We start from the raw sequence: 16,675 nt of genomic DNA on the forward strand, positions 1-16,675 counted from the left end.
AGAGCAGAGCTGTTACTCTAATGAAATTAAAAACAGAAAAATGCTTAAAATAAGTAGAAACCCCAGATTAATAACATTGATGCATCTCTGGGTAGACAGCTAATTTTTTTTTTTTTTTTGGTTTTACGAGACAGGGTTTCTCTGTATTGTTTTGGAGGCTGTCGGTCCAGCCTGGCCTCGAACTCACAGAGATCCGCCTGCCTCTGCCTCCCTAGTGCTGGGATTAAAGGCATGTGCCACCACCACCCGGCGACTGCTAAATATTTTAAAGGGATAAATTGCCAAATCAGGGACCAAAAAAAAAAAAAAAAAGGAATTCAACAACAGATCACACAGACAGGTAAGACAGTAATAAAATGCCACTGTAAATGAATTTGACTAAATCCTCAAAAGCGACACACCATCAAAGCTCACCTAATAAAGTCATCACTCAGGTAGTACTATGGATTTTGTGATCTAAAACTACATTTAAAAAACACTCAAAGCCTGATACATTCACCACGTTTCAGTCTAGCAATGTTATTGTGGGATAGCTTGCACACTATGTGATTCACAGACCTCCAGTGACGTACTTCATAATTTTTCATATATTCAGAGTTGTACAACTATCTCTACAGTGAATTTTAGAATGTTTATTATTACCAAAAAGAAACTTGGTATCCAATATTGGTCATTCTCCATTTCCCTTCAAATTTCCATGCTACGTGGCCAAAACATTCATTACCTATGAACTTGATTAGTTTAGGCATTTCACATGTGTTGATTAGGGTTTCTATTGCTGTGAAGAGATACCATGACCACAGCGACTCTTATGAAAGGAGATATTTAATTGGGGCTGGCTTCTGGCTTCAGAGATGTAGTCCATTATCACCATCGTGAGAAGCATGGTGGCCTGCAGGCAGACATGGTGCTGGAGTGTCCTACATCCTGCAGGCAACAGGGAGTAGTCTGGACACTGGGCAGTATCTTGAGCATATGTAAGACTGCCTCCACAGTGACACACTTCCTTCAACAAGGCCATTCCTATTCCAGCAAAGCCACACTTCCTAACAGTGCCCTTTGGCAGCCCTTTCATTTCGAACAACCACAACAGAATGGAATCACAATGTGTGGGAGTCTGCAACCTTTCTTCACTAGCCATGGTGTTTTCAGGGTTCCCTGTGTTGTCCTGTGGGTCAGGATGGGCTTCGCCGCCTTCTGTTGTCAACAGCTTTCTGTCGTATTGCTACATCATATGTTATCCTGTGGTCCTGGAAAAGGCAAAACAAGAATAGACACAGCTTGGGGGATGGGGAATTAAAGAGGCCTACATGGGGTTGCTTTGTAGAGACAACTCAGTGAGCTCAATTCCAAGCACCCACATGGTGGCCTACAACCATCTATAACTCCAGTTCCAAGAGACAGAATGGCCTCTTCTGACTCCGAAGTCACCAGAGACACACGTGGTGTAAAGGGAAGTTTTTTCCTTGAGAGAAGCCTTCCCGCCAGCCTGGTTCTAGAGCCGCATCAGTCCCAAATAAACACTCAGGAAACTATATTAATTATGAAGCTGTTGGCCTTGCTTGTTTCTTACTGGCTAGCTCTGACTTAAGTAATTACCCCATAATTGTTAATCTAAGTATGTCTCTTACCGGAGAATAGTTCCGGGCTTCCTACCCCATGGTATTACATCTTGACTCTCTGTGTTTCTCCTTCCCAGAGTTCTCCTGGACTCCTAGTCCCACCTATCTAGATTCCTATTGGCCCAACAGTGCCATATACATATACATAGAACTTCCCCCATCATCTCCTCTTTTCTGTCTAAACAAAAAGAAAGGTCTTAACTTTAACATAGTCAAATTATATATAAAAGAACAGTTATCAAGTAAGAACATAGTTACAATATTTTGTTTATCAACATTTAGCAAGATTTAAAGAAAATATCATCTATCTCATTCTTGTGAGTCCAAAGTCCTATATGTAGTTTATCTCTTATCATAACTCAGGAAAACTATAATTATATCTGTCTTCAACTCCATCAAAGACCACAGAAGGATAATATATAAACACTAGGATTGACAGAGACATCTTACTTCCTGGACAGTCACCTGAAGTTCCTCTGTATTGTCGGGGCATCCATCTTCAGCCCATAGGCCACAATGTGTCCAGACGATTTCTCAGCAAAACAGGAAATTTCAAACTGCCCATCTGCATTGGCAGTCAGTCAGTCAGTCATTTTTCTTTGTCCTGCAGAAAGTCTCGTAGAATCTTCCACGAAGCAGGAACCCTGTAAGACTGAGTTCAGCAGTCACTTTCCTGTGGGTCCTGCATGTCCAGATTATACAACAACAGTCAAGCAGTACAGGCAAGAGCAGTTTCTTGCCCAAATGGCTAATCTTGCCATGTTGAAAGCAAACTTCATAACAAGTTTCTTCGATGCCCATCTTCCTCTCAGATGTAATTGGTGCTGTCAGGAGCAGACATTTCTCATTGTCAAGAAAAACCCTAAACCATTTTTTTAAAGATTTATTTATTTATTACATATACAGTGTTCTGTCTACATGCCAGAAGAGGGCACCAGATTGAATTGTAGATGGTTGTGAGCCACCATGTGGTTTCTGGGAATTGAACTCAGGACCTCTGGAAGAGCAGACAGTGCTCTTAACCTCTGAGCCATCTCTCCAGCCCCAACCCTAAACCATTTTAAATGCCATTTTCTGAAGGTCTTTGAGAGGTTTGAAGACTGTTTATCTCAAATATATTTCTGTATATCTAGAAAACCTAACTTACCTAACCAAAATTCTATTATAACTATCTATAGTCTATATTCAATTATGCATTACATTTTAAAAGATCAGTATAAGCGCAATACTTAATCAAGAGGAGAAATATACACATTACAAAATTGACCTTGAATTTGTATCAATAAATGAAAAACAATACCCATACCATAATTCCCCTTTTTACCATTAAAAAGAGATTGGCTGTGATCATTAGCCAATTATATACAACCCCATTTAAATGAAAGCAAAGATTTATAAACAGGATGGGAATTAGGATGTCGCTCGTTCCAAACTGCTTCATGCTGGAAGGGAGCGCTGTTCATACCATGGGGATCATGACAAGACTCAGAAACCTGTATAAGTCCTTATTTTCGTGGTCTGTAAAGCTCCATCATCTTAGCTGTTTCAGTTGTTGGAACACCTGGTCCACTGCTTCCGGGGATCTTGGTTCATCAAACCACAGAAGCCTGGAAGGAATCCTCAGCTTTGCATTTTCTGTAGAAACATAAAAACTCCTTTCCCAAGTAACATATCCTTATACTTAAATTTTGAAGTCAAGGCATTTTCAAAAGATAGAAGTTGGATTAATTCAGCAGCATTTATAATCAAGTGTACTTTAGCAGCTGTTCCTTCCTTAGTAATCAAAAAACTGGAAAACATAATAGCGTACAGTATCCAGACTCTCTGTGTATTTTCCATCTTTACGTGGCTTATTTATTTATCTATTATTACTCTATTTCTTTTACTTTTATTTATTTTTCTCTGAGACAGGGTTTCTCTTTGGAAATCCGCCTGCCTCTGCCTCTGCCTCTGCCTCTGCAGCAAATCCTACCGGCGTGCGCCACCACAGCCAAGCTGTTTCTTTTTCTCTCAATCTTACGTATATTTTTAAACACACTGTAAACCTTTAGAGGTTTTGTTCATCCAAGTCTGACTTTACTGTAAATCTTTACGTTTTTCTGGCCACCTGTCTTATCTGTAAAACCGCGGCTGTTTTAAACTGCCGTTTTTCCAAGATGGCGGGCGTAAGCGTGACTCCAGCTGCCGGCTTGGAGATGTGGTCACTGCCACTTCCAGCTGTACGTACAACTTTTAAATCATTAGCAAAGCCTCTTAAAAGAACCTTGCTGGGTTTTGTTTTGTTTTGTTTATGCTGAGTAAGCCGCGGGTCTCTGCTTGTCGCTAGCAAAACAGAGCCCACCTGAGAAAAATGCTGCTACCAAAAATCTGTGCTTCTCTCCGTTCTTCTGTTTCTAAAATTCCTTTAAAGCTTTTGTCATGAGTGGAAATTCATCATCCCACTCCTGATCACCATTATGTAAAGGGAAGCTTTTTCCTTGAGAGAAGCCTTCCCGCCAGCCTGGTTCTAGAGCTGCATCAGTCCCAAATAAACACACAGGAGGCTATATTAATTATGAAGCTGTTGGCCTTGCTTGTTTCTTACTGGCTAGCTCTGACTTAAGTAATTACCCCATAATTGTTAATCTAAGTATTTCTCTTACTGGAGAATAGTTCTGGGCTTCCTACCCCATGGTATTACATCTTGACTCTCTGTGTTTCTCCTTCCCAGAGTCCTCCTGGACTCCTAGTCCCACCTATCTAGATTCCTATTGGCCCAACAGTGCTTTATTGACATATACATAGGACTTCCCCCATCAACGTGGTGTACATACATGCATGCAGGCAGAGCACTCACACATGTAAAATAAGTAAACCTTTGAAAAAAGAAAGAAGGAAGCCTGCAAAGAAGCACGAGAGAGTCGAGCCATGACAAACTCCTGAGAGTCGGTGCAGCTGTGTGGACTGTCTGCAAACCCAGGTGGAGCCTGCATCCCACTGGAGACCCCAGGATGTCACAGGTATTAGAAGCCTGCGACAGGAAAGCTGCAGGCATTGGGTAGAGCCAGCCCAAGACAGAGTCTGTGTGTAGCACAAGCACAGGGACCTCACCAAGCCCCCTGGAGCCTACGTGATGCCGCCCTACGGCTGGAGGCCAGCTCCAGAGCTGTAAAACAATGTCTTTCTTTGCTATTGTGTCACTGTGTACTGGAAACGTGTAACTTGCTTTAGTATTTGACAAGGGCTCACAGTTAAGAGTTTGCCTTCAGTCTCAGAGGAAAGTGGAGATTTTGAGCAGCATTGGAACTGTTTGTTGAAAGTCCTTGGAATCTTGAAGTTGAACTAAGTAGTTTTTGCATTATGCGACTGCCATGGGAATCTGAAACATTACTCAGAGGCTCATGTTGTCAATGCATATTCCCCAGCAGGTGGTGATTTTAGGAGACTGTGGAACCGGCAGGAGTTGGGGCCAGGCTAACAGAGATAGGTCACTAGGACAGCTCTCCCCAAAGGGTGTTAGCCCAGCTCCTACTTCTGACAACTCTGCTGTGGGTCTGCCGGCCTGGGAGAGGACACTACCACCTTCCCCTGCTGAGCCGGGTCTAAAGTGGCTCTGCCTTCCCTGAAAAAGTATGATCTTCCACTCCATGACCTCAGGCTGTGTTCACCTTCTCGGTCTTGAATTTCTTCCAGCAAGTTTTGTAATTTTTAGTACTTAAGTCTTGTATTTCTTTAGTTAAACTTATCTCTGTTTCTTTCTATTGGGGAGCTAAGAAAATAGTGCCCCAACATCTGGTGCTTTGTCACCTTGAGTACTGTGCTCCCGAAGCAAGCACTTCCTGACGTCCCCCACCTCCGAGCCTCTTCCTTATAGTTCCCCTAGGTCCAGAGAGGAGCTCGCTTCCTCCGTCATTTCCTTGTATGCTTGAGGATGGAGACTCCAAATGCGAACACGGTGACCATAAGCCTCCTCCTAGGAATCCCATCACCCAGGAACGGTGAACTGCATGGTGGATGTAGTTTGAACCACATCTTCAGACTTTACCACTCCCTGTCCTTCCAACAGCCACGAGCCTTCCCCTGCACAAGCTACTCCCATGTTGCCTGTATCCTGCCTCATTCTTTCACATAAAGAGGCTTCTTGGTCTCAGTGGACTTTGGGAAAACTGTTTTTTCCCTCACATGGTTCCTCTTGTAGATAATTAATCTGTGCACTCTCTCCTCTCAAGCTGTTATTAATTTACTTCTGTCTTAGTCCCTTTTCTATTGCTCTGAAGAGACACTGTGACCAAGGAAACTTATAAAAGAGCATTTAACTGGGGGCTTGCTTACGGTTTCAGAGGGTGAGTCCATTATCATTATTGCAGGCATATCGGGGCTCAGTTGGGTTTTACATGGTGGGGAGCATGGCAGTAGGCAGGCATGGTGTTGGAGCAGGAGCTGAGAGCTCACAGCCTATGTCAAATGGAGGAAGAATGAGAGAGAGAGGTCTTGGCATGGGCTTTTGAAACCTTGAAGCCAACCCCAGTGACACACCTCCTCCAACAAGACCACACCTCCTCCAACAAGACCACACCTCCTCCAACAAGACCACACCACCTCCAACAAGACCACACCCCCTCCAACAAGGCCACACCCCCTCCAACAAGACCACACCCCCTCCAACAAGACCACACCTCCTCCAACAAGACCACACCTCCTCCAACAAGGCCACACCCCTCCAACAAGGCCACACCTCCTCCAACAAGACCACACCCCCTCCAACAAGGCCACACCCCCTCCAACAAGACCACACCTCCTCCAACAAGACCACACCTCCTCCAACAAGGCCACACCCCTCCAACAAGGCCACACCTCCTCCAACAAGACCACACCCTTCCAACAAGGCCACACCCCCTCCAACAAGACCACACCTCCTCCAACAAGACCACACCTCCTCCAACAAGACCACACCCCCTCCAACAAGGCCACACCTCCTCCAACAAGACCACACCCCTCCAACAAGGCCACACCCCCTCCAACAAGACCACGCCTCCTCCAACAAGACCACGCTTCCCAATCCTTTCCAGATAGTTTTATCAACCACTAACCAAGTGTTCAAGTCTATGAGCCTTTGCGGGCCGTTCTCACACAAACCGCCACATTCTGATTCCTGGCCCCTGTAGGCATGTAGCCGTATTATAAGCAAGAAAGCCCAACTTCAAAAGTCCCCATAGTTCTTCCAATTTCAACGTTGTGTAAAAGTCCACAGTCTCCTCTGAGACTCAATGCAATCTCTTAAGTGCCACCCCTGTAACATAAAAAAATAAATAAATTCTATGCTTCCAGCACAGAATGGTACAGAATACACATTATCATTCCAGAAGGGAGGGAAGGGGGCATATTGGGGAAATACTGGGCCAATACCTAACAGAGCAAATTCCAAATCCAGTGTCTCTGTGTCTGATGTCAAAGTGCAAAGGGTTTGTAGAGCTCTGTCCTTTCAGCCTTAGTAAACACTTTTCTCTCTTGGGTTGGTTCCTCCTCTATGTAGCTTTTGTCGGCAGACATCCACGGCTCTGGCTGGCTCCTCCCCCTCTATGTAGCTTTTGTCGGCAGACATCACGGCTCTGGCAGCTCAGTATCCTGAGGTCATCAGGGCAACCCAGGCTGCACTTTCACAGCTTCACACAACGCCACTCCAGGACTCCATGAAGGGACTTCCCGGCCACACACGGCTTTCCTCAACTGCAGAGGAAAATCCCACAATCCCTTTGTTCCTGCATCCTTCTGGACTCTAACTCCAAAGCCACGTGGACAAAGCTGCCAAGTTCTGCCTGTTTGGGATGGAAACTGGCCCAGTCCTTGACTTACATTTGTGTAAGATTTCCTTTGTTGCTGCTCTTTAGGGGTAGATAATTCCCCAGGCCCGCTTTCTTCACAAGCCCTGGGGTAGCGGGATGGGGGACCCCTCCCTTCACTCCATTTCCCTTGTCTCCGTCAGCACAAAGCAGCACTCCCACGTGAAATTTCATGATGCTCTTTTTGTATTTCTTTTTTTGCCTCCCCTGCTTTTTATACTGTAGACCTGCACAGGAGTGATAATAACTGAGAGACACAGTCAATACTTGGCTTTCTTGAAATCTTCTCTGCCAATGATGTTAGTCCAAAACGCTTCAATATAGCCTCCAGCAGATTCCTAGAATAAAAGCAAGAACCAGCCTCATTCTTTGCCAAAGAGTCATCAGAACGTTCTGCAAGCCGGTTGCTAATATTATTCCCCTCTGAAACCTCTGCTCTTGGCGTTACTGCCTTCTATGGACCTGCTAGGATGGCCCACTGACCCCCCCCCCCCCAGCATTCAGCCACTTTCCTAACCCAAAGTCTGCATTCCTCCAATAAGCAGCATGGTCAGTTCTGTCACAGCAATAGCCCAGTTCCTGGCACTACAGCTTCAGCTGAGCCCCAAAGAGCTGTCTCTCTCTTACACTGTGAGTGTGATCCGTTTCCTACTTTTGAATTGTTGATCGCAGGTGTATAGGGGCACCATTGATTTTTACATACTGACCTTGTATTATAACCTTGTTGCATTCACTTATATATAAGTTTTTATATTATTTAGTGAATTCTCGAGTATTTTTCATTGCTCTCCTTTTTGTTAGCACAGGTTAATTGTGTGTGTCTCATTATGACATTTCCACATATAAATATAACATAATCTGATCATATCACCAGAGTTCTTGAGTATTTTTTTTGTGTACATGTGTGTGTGTGGCATATGGGCATATTCATGTGGATGTGTGCATGTATACACATGTGTTCATGTAAAAGCCAGAGGTGAGCATGTTCCTTCACTCTGCTCTACCTTATTATTTTGTGGGACAGGGTCTTAAACCCGGAGCTCACAAATTGTCTAGGCTGGCCAGCCTGTGAGCTCTGGGGACTGCCATCGTGTCTGGCTTTTATGTGGGTCATTTTAGTCTCTGTTCTATTGCTGTGAAGGGACACCATAACCAAGGCATCTCTTATTAACAAAAGCACTTAACTGGAGCTGGCTTACAGTTTCAGAGGGTTAGCCCGTTGTTATTGTGGTGGGGAGCCCGGCTATGCAGGCCGGTGCTGGAGCAGTAGCTGAGAGCTTTGATCCCAGGCAGAGAGGCGGAGTCTGGGCTTGGCATGGGGTTTTTGAAACCTCAAAGTCCACCCCCAGTGACACACTTCCTCCAACAAGGCCACACCTCCCCAGTCCTTCTAATCCTTTTAAACAGTTTAACTCCTCAGTAACCAAGCATTCAAATACATGAGCTTATGGGGGCCGTTCTTCTTTGACCCACCACGTGGGTGCTAGGAATCAAAATCCGGATCCTCATGCTTGTGTGGTGTGGCAGAAGTCACTGAATCATCAGTATTTTCTACATTCCTAATCATGTCAACTGCCCACAGAGACCGTTTGAAGAATGGTCACGAGGCGGTACATGTGTTTTGATGCGGTGAACTCAGTAGCAACAGCTTGCTCCAGGCATCCTTGCTAAGTGCTGCCTCTTCCCATCCTCCACAAGGGTCTTGTCCTCATCAGTCAGCCCTCTGCCATCACTACTAGCTGGGCCATCGAGAGATGGGCTTTGTGGAAACTGCCCTCGTCGGCATCACTCATTGTCTTCCCTGAATACCAGCCTAAGCCCAGGGCTGGACCAGAGATCCAGGCCCTCCCTCCAGACAGAAAGCAGTTCCAGGCCTGAACTGTGTCCACGCTCCATAGCATTCCCTAAACCAGAGGAAGATGAACGGACTGTGAAGGTTTTACCATTCTTTGTCTCTTCCTCCCAAGTCAGGGAGCCATGGAGAAAGTACTTTTTTTTTTCTTTTCATTTTTCGTGACAGGGTTTCTCTGTGTAGCCCTGGCTGTCCTGGAACTCACTCGGTAGACCAGGCTGACCTCGAACTCACACAGATCTGCCTGCCTCTGCTTCCCAACTGGTGGAATTAAAGGCGTGCACCACCATCGCCTGGCTTAGGAAGTCAATTCTTTAAAGAGGGCGCAGGGTACCCACGGGTAGCGTAATCCACTCTAGCACAGCAACTTTCACACCTAACTCTGAACAACTCCAGACAGAGGTTTAAAAACAAAGAGCCACAGGGAGCAGACAAGAGGGCAGGGCATCCTCTGTAACGGGGGAGAGCCAACGTCTGGCCACCACGTGCCCACCCCCCCCCATACAAATAAACATCTTCAAGAAGCACGTCAAAGCTAATTGTATACTAAACTTTCCAACATTTGGGAAACTCTGCAGCATGATCACAAGCTGTTTTGTTACGTCTTTGTCGCTGCAACAAATCTCCAAGGTAAGTAGCTTACAGGGAGAAGAGGTGGGGGAGGGCTTGCGCATGCTCCCTGGCCCTCCGTGCTCCGTTCAGGGGTGAAACAGCATACACCACAAGGGTTACATGACCGAGCAAGCTGCTCGCCCCACACAGTAGCAGAAGGAAGAGGAAGAGAATGGGACTGCGGCTCTGTCATCCCCTCACCGACACATGTTCCCAAAGGTCTGACATCTCCCGTAAGCCTCTTGTCCTACGACCCCATCCCCAGCCAGCAAGGCCAAGCCCGGACCAAGGCTTTAACACACAGTTCTTTGGGGGATTTCTCAACCCAAACTAGAGTTCGTGGAACAGACTCTAAAACCCCGACTCATCGTGCTTGCTGGGCCCATGACTCCATCTACGTGGGTGAACTGTGCTGGGTGACTTTGCTCATCCACAGAGTTTCTTTGAGTTTTTTGTGGGTTCTCAGGACTCTGTAACTCAGTGCTTTCTTTTTTTATTTTATTTTCCAGTTTAAATTTAGATAAGAAACAAGGTTGCTTCACAAGTCAGTTCCAGGTCCCTCTCCCTTTCCCTCCCCTCCTCCCATGCCCTCCCCCTAACCCCCCCATTATCCCCTCATTCCCCCAGGGAGGGTGAGGCCCTCCATGGGGGTCTCCATAGTCTGTCATTTCATATAGGGCAGGGCCTAGAACCTTCCCCAAGAGTTCAGGGTGAGAGTGCGCCTCACATTTTTCTGTGGGAGTCCAAAGTCCGTGTGTATACTCGGGATGGGTACTGATCTGCTGCCCAAGGCTCAATAGATTCCCTAGGCCTCCTCACTGACACCCAGATTCAGGGGGTCTTGATCAGTCCCATGCTGGATTCCCGGGCTGATGCCTGGGATTCAAGAGTTAACCCTTGTCAGGTCAGCTGTTTCTGGGAGTTAAACCAGTCTTAATCCCTTTGATCATCAGTCCTCCCTCTCTGTTACTGGCTTTCTTGAGTTCAGCTCAGTGCTTAACCAAGGGAGTCTGCCTCTTCTTCGATCAGCCACTAAATGAAGTTTCTGTTTCCCAGACTCTCTGGTCATGGGATTGTAGACTGGCACTCCCCAGATCTATGTCTAAAATCCATATATAGGAGAGTACATGCCATGTTTCTCTTTTTGTGCTTTCTTGATCCAGGCCATGGACTCGGGTATCTCCCATCCTCTCCAGGAGCAGGCTTAGTCCTTCCATTCCTTAGTGAATGGAAGACGCTGCGACCTCAGACTCAGGGGCTGTGGACGGCCCACTCAGTCGTGTCGGGGAACCTGAGCCTCCTGCTGGTGAGTGTCTGGGTAAGTTTGTCTTCCTCCACTGTGGCCAGCAAGTAAGCGACACGCGGGAGGAAGGCAGAGGAGCCTGCGGGAGTTCCTCAGCCCAAACACTGCCTGGTGGGCGCTAATTGCAAGCAGAGGGCCCTCATGCCAGCTCTGCCCTGCAGGAGCCCGAAACCGCCCTCAGATCTGCTCCTAACACAGGTAAATCACACTCCAGTAACACAGGCTCTGCAGAGAGAAAAAATAACAACACTATTGTGAGCAGAGGCTGCTGGAGGGTGGGCTGGCAGCATTCTGGAGATACATCACTTTCAGTGGCTTCCATGACACATTTGCATTTAAATAGCCTCTTGATGTCTGTTTGTTCTGAACTTCACAATGGCGCTGCCTTCAAAGTGCTGACTAACTGGGTGGCACTGCTCAGTTCTCACTTTGGCTGGCACTGGCATGCTGTCTTAGTCTGACCATCCTAGTTCAGGTGGCATTTGCAAATGCAAGGCTTAAATTAGCTCTTTTGTTCTTTCTGGTTAGAACTCTTGCCTGCTGTCCTTCCTGTCCAACCTCTGAGCGTCTCTCCATGGAACAGGCCTCCGTCTCGCCAGATTGTTCTGTGGCCCAGGCTGCCAGCAGGTCAGAGTCCGTCCTGGACCGGGCGGTCACTGGGATTGCTTCAAGCCTCCCCTCAAGGGCTTCGTGTTACATTTTCAAGCTACCTCCTCAGGAGTAAATGAGGCAAGCAAGTTACATTCAAATGGAGGTGAGTTTTCAAAGCCCGTGTGTCATTATTTTACCGTGGACACCCGTGAGGTCATCCCCACTAGTGTGTCTCTGATGTAAGGACTATACGATGGTGTTCAGTGAGCTGATGCTGCTGGGTTCAGTCACAGCAGTAGAATTCACAAGACAGCAGCCTCCGTGCTTAATTCTAAGAGCTGGTTCACAAGACAGCAGCCTCCTTGCTTAATTCTAAGAGCTGGCTACTCACTGTTTACCACCACACAGGCACCGTTAGCAACAGGCACATGGAGCCCTTCTTCACAAAAAGGCCTCGCACTTCTTCATTTCTTCTCGAGCCCTCTGAGCCCCCTTTCTCTGTTCCCCAACAGTCCTATGTATAGACTGTCTGTCAGCTCCACATGGGATAGTACAAGGGGCAAAAGACGCTTCATCTGCCTCTCTAGGGTCCTTGCCTGCTCCATTCTCTGTTGCTACAGCAAAATACCTGAGTCTGGATGCCTTATCAAGAAAAGGGGTTTACTCAACTCACAGTTCTGAGGTTCTAGATCACGGCATCAAGATCTCTACATGGTGGTATTTCTCTTGGTGACTTGTGTTGTTGGGGTGCCCCGAATTGAGGAGGGGTCCCCAAGCTGGATTCATCACCCCAAGAATCAGGAGTCCACACGCCAATTGATGCAACACGCAAGAGGCTTTAATTAGGCATCTGCAGATGGGCCTCTCGGTCAGCTTTTAGACCGATTGGCCCCGAGGTTCAGTTACAATCAGCTTTTAAAGACAAAAACCACAAGCCTTTGGGAGGGGTCCCTATCTTATGACCGGGGGTACATGACTACTGACCAGGGGGAGTAGATGTCTTCCTGACCTACACGTTGTAAATTCCTCAAACCTTGGTATGAGCTAATCATCTCTCCCTAAGTAAATGGTGGTTCCCACAAATCTTGTTTGCCCATCTCTGACGCCCTGGTCAGTTGTCACAGGTGGTCAGCAGCCCAGAATTTGGCCTTTTGTGGGTTTATAGCCCTTCTGCAATTAAGGTTGCTAAACCTTACATTCCATTCTGTGGTTTGGCCAGTTCCTGGGATGGGGTCCTTTGTTCACTTCCCAAGTTCTCTAGTGGGGTGCCCTCCCTGTTTAAGCTTATTTTTATTTCTATAAATTCGGGGTCTTTCAGTGTGTGTACACACAAACACTTCACACTAAATAAATGCAAACTCTCTCTCTCCCTCGTGTGTGTGTGTGCACAACTCAGAAAAGACCTGATAAGTGAGGCTTATAATGCATTCTTTGCTGTAGAGAAGAACAGAGCTTCTGGGCTTCATGCGGGCAATGAAGACGAATTATGGGAAGATCCACCTAACCAATATTGTTTCATTATGCAGATAACAGTCTCTCAGGCTATAAAAACTGTCCTCCAGTAGCATTCTATTTTTTTTTCTCTAATGGAAATTCTCTCTACCAAAGGGGATTTTCATATTTCTCTATAGGAGGACAAGGAGAGAATAAAGAGCTTTTGCTGCGCTGGCTAGCCTTAAATTTACCTCAAAATAACCAATGTGCTAAAGTGACGGCCTCTTCTGACGGTATCTGGTAAGCGCCTCCTCCAAGGGGACTGCTCCACACTCTAGGAGGCTGCTAGTCCCAGGGGACTTCACAATGCTTTTATCAGCCTCCACCCTAAGAGGCAAGCAAGAGCGGATGAATGAAGACTCCCCTAAGACGCTTTGCGTCTCCCCCTCTCTGGCTCTGAGAACGCTGCTAATGGGACCTTGCTATAGTTGAGTTCTCGAATGTCTCCCGAAGACCTGAGTGGTAAAGTTTCAGTGCCCAGGGCGGTGCTGTTGGGGTTTCCAGAGGGTGGAGTCTCATGGGATGTGGCTTAAAGGGGAATGTGAGACACCCTGGCAATGACATAATGGTCTGCTGCCTGGTGTGTTCCCACAGTGATGAGCCGCCCTCATCAGAGGCCCCCTTTGAGGGTCTCCTTGATTTTGGACTAGAGGATTCAAACCCATAACCCTTTCCGCTCCATAGGTGGATTCCATTATAGTGACCAAAGCTGACTGACAGCATGGCTCTCCTTCAGCCCTTCCCGCCTCCCCTCAGGCTCAGCAGCTCCCCACCCTGAGGACATCCACCGTTCCTATCTTGCATCTAGGTAATCAGGGAGTCTCTCTGACTTCCAGCCTCTGTTCCCTCCCTCCCTGCTGGTCCTCACCTCACAAAGCTCTTGTGGCATTTCTCCATCCCTCCAAATCCTCCATGTGTCCCTACAGCATGCTACAATCATTGCCAACTCCTCCTCTGGCTCTCAGAGCCCCATCACTGAACCTGACGTTTACCTCTTGGAAGGAGCTTCCTATATAGAAAGGGAGAGTATCTTTGCTTGTGTTAACTAGTTATAAAAGAGAGAGTCAGAGACACAGAGAAAGAGAAAGGGAAGGAGGGAGGGAGGAAGGAAGGAAGGAAGGAAGGAAGGAAGGAAGGAAGGAAGGAAAGAAGGGAGGAGTATGGGCCCACACTGAGTCTGCAAAGGTAAATCAGCCTTTCTGTCTGAAACACTGTCATCAAAATGGCCCAGATGTCAAGTACCATGGCTCTTCTACTCCGTGGCTTCCCATTCTTGTGTCCCATGGACCCTACTTGTCCTGCTGTTGTTGCTGGACTTTCGAGTCACAGGCTGTGTGTAACAAGCCACTTTGGGCCCCCTGTCCTCAATAAGCCCACTAAAACAGTCACAATATAGTGAAAAGCAGCAGGGGAGGGGGAGACTTATTCAGTGCGGCTTCATTGAGAAGTGACACAAAGAGCCAGTCTGGTTAGAGTTACTGTTGCTGTGACAGAACGCCATGGCGAAAGCCAGCTGGGGAGAAAAGGGTTCATTTCACTCATGCTTTCACGGCACAGTCCTCATCAAAGGGCATCAGGGCAGGAGCTCAACCTGGAGGCCAGCAGGAGCTGACGCGGAGGCCACGGAGGGCGCTGCTCACTGACTTGTTCTCACAGAGCCCAGGGCTGCCGGTCCAGGGCTGAGCCCACCCACGAGGGGCTGAGCCCTCCACCATCAGTCACTCATTAAGGAAGTGCCCTACAGATGTGCTTACGTCCAGCGTTGGCAGGCATTTCTCAACTGAGGATCCCTCCTCTCAGGTGACTCCAGCTCGTGTCAAGTTGACTGAAAACTATCCAGCACAGCCCAGTTTGTTCATCTCCAGGACCCTGACACGAAGTTACTTTTAGTAGCCGGCCAGCGTCAAGCATAGCTAAGTGGTCTAGAACAAGGTGTGGCTGGCCCAGACCTCAAATTTTCCCTTCTAGCACAAGGGCCCTGGGGAATTCCAGTTTCTTGGTGTCCATTGTTTCAGTAGACTGAAGGCCAGAGTTGGGGGGGGGGGGGGAGGGCACAGAACCACACAATAGTATCTCTAGAACGCATTCATCACTGCTGGGTGGTGACACTCTGACCCTGACCTTTTCCAAAGCCTGCTTTGTTAGGACTCCCATGAAGGCCATCTTTTCCTCCAGTTTCTTGTCCGTTTAAAAATTAAATGTCATTCATACATGTGTAGCGCTCGCTCGCGCGCGCGCACGCACGCGCACACACACACACTCTCACACACATACAGCAGGCACTCATAGGCATACATGAATAAAAATAAAACAAATTCATAAGGAATCCAGCGGGAAGGGTGACATGGGTCACCCTTCACATGCTGCCAAGCCTGATGACACGAGTCCTCTGACCTCCACACACACACGCAACCACATGCCCACATACATACATGCACGCATGCATACATACACTTTAGTGTCTAAGAGAAGAGAGTCTAAAGGATGGCATGAGTGCTTTAAAAACTACAGAAAATCTCTTTACACACACTTTGCATAGACTTTCCGAGGCTTGTGAACCCAAGAACAGCAAGCGGGGGAAGTGGGAGATATTTCCATTACAAAAGGGTTCTCTGCTGCAAGCAGGATTTGCTGTGGGGTCCAAAACACCTTCTGCTGGATTCTAGTTTGTTTATTTGATTTGCAAGATTCTATTTCTGTGAACCTTTACAGGCAGACACTGTTTTAATCAGTTCGAATACATTCCCTGTGCACAGATCTCCACAAAGCAGCAAAAAATTTGAGCAAATATTTATCGCCCCTTCCCTGTGTCTGCCTGTAAAGGTTCACAGAAATAGAGCAGAGGTAATTCTGGTGGGGGGCTTGTGGGGCTCCCACAGTGCATCCAGCACCCAGGAGAGTTCTAGGGCCTCCAGCAAATGAATGAAGAGGGAGCCAAAGAAGTGATGGAAAGAAACCCCAGTATTCAAGAAACCCCAGTATTCATACACATAAAAGTTAAAAATTTCTGTGCTAACATTAATATTTCAGTTTTCCAGAGAAAAAGGGATTTCTTGACAACGATCTTCAACTGCTTCAGAAAGAGAATGTGGATTCACTTCCCCGATTCCGCCTGATTCGACTGGATACATCTAAACTGCCCCACATCATCGACCCCACCTGACAGGTACCATCCTGAAACCAGCTTGGAACTACATCACCTGACACATCGTCAGGCCAAGGAACTGATACAGTGCATCTTCTACAATCTGATCAGAGCTTCAGACAAGAGTTTCAATCAAAATCAAAAATCTAATCCGGAACTTCAGTCAAGCCTCTCCTGCAAAACAGAGACTAACTGACCTACTTAAGACTCTTGTTACTCTAACAATTTCTTCCCACG

General features: G+C 47.0%; 1 long non-coding RNA gene across 3 annotated transcripts; it reads left to right on the forward strand.

Moving 5' to 3' along the window:
• The first annotated feature begins 9,957 nt into the window (after positions 1–9,957).
• Positions 9,958–16,360, forward strand: LOC121144363. Of its 3 annotated transcripts, none has more exons than XR_005881717.1 (7): positions 9,958–10,124; positions 11,069–11,223; positions 11,737–11,962; positions 13,431–13,755; positions 13,978–14,101; positions 15,094–15,225; positions 16,324–16,360. It is a non-coding gene; the product is annotated as an uncharacterized LOC121144363 (long non-coding RNA). The 3 variants fall into 3 exon arrangements; XR_005881715.1 differs by having other exon boundaries at positions 11,069–11,211; XR_005881716.1 differs by having other exon boundaries at positions 11,069–11,211; positions 13,431–13,533.
• Positions 16,361–16,675: the final 315 nt, after the last annotated feature.

Source organism: Mesocricetus auratus, unplaced genomic scaffold (genome assembly GCF_017639785.1).
Source record: "Mesocricetus auratus isolate SY011 unplaced genomic scaffold, BCM_Maur_2.0 Super-Scaffold_100015, whole genome shotgun sequence".
NCBI lineage: Eukaryota > Metazoa > Chordata > Mammalia > Rodentia > Cricetidae > Mesocricetus > Mesocricetus auratus.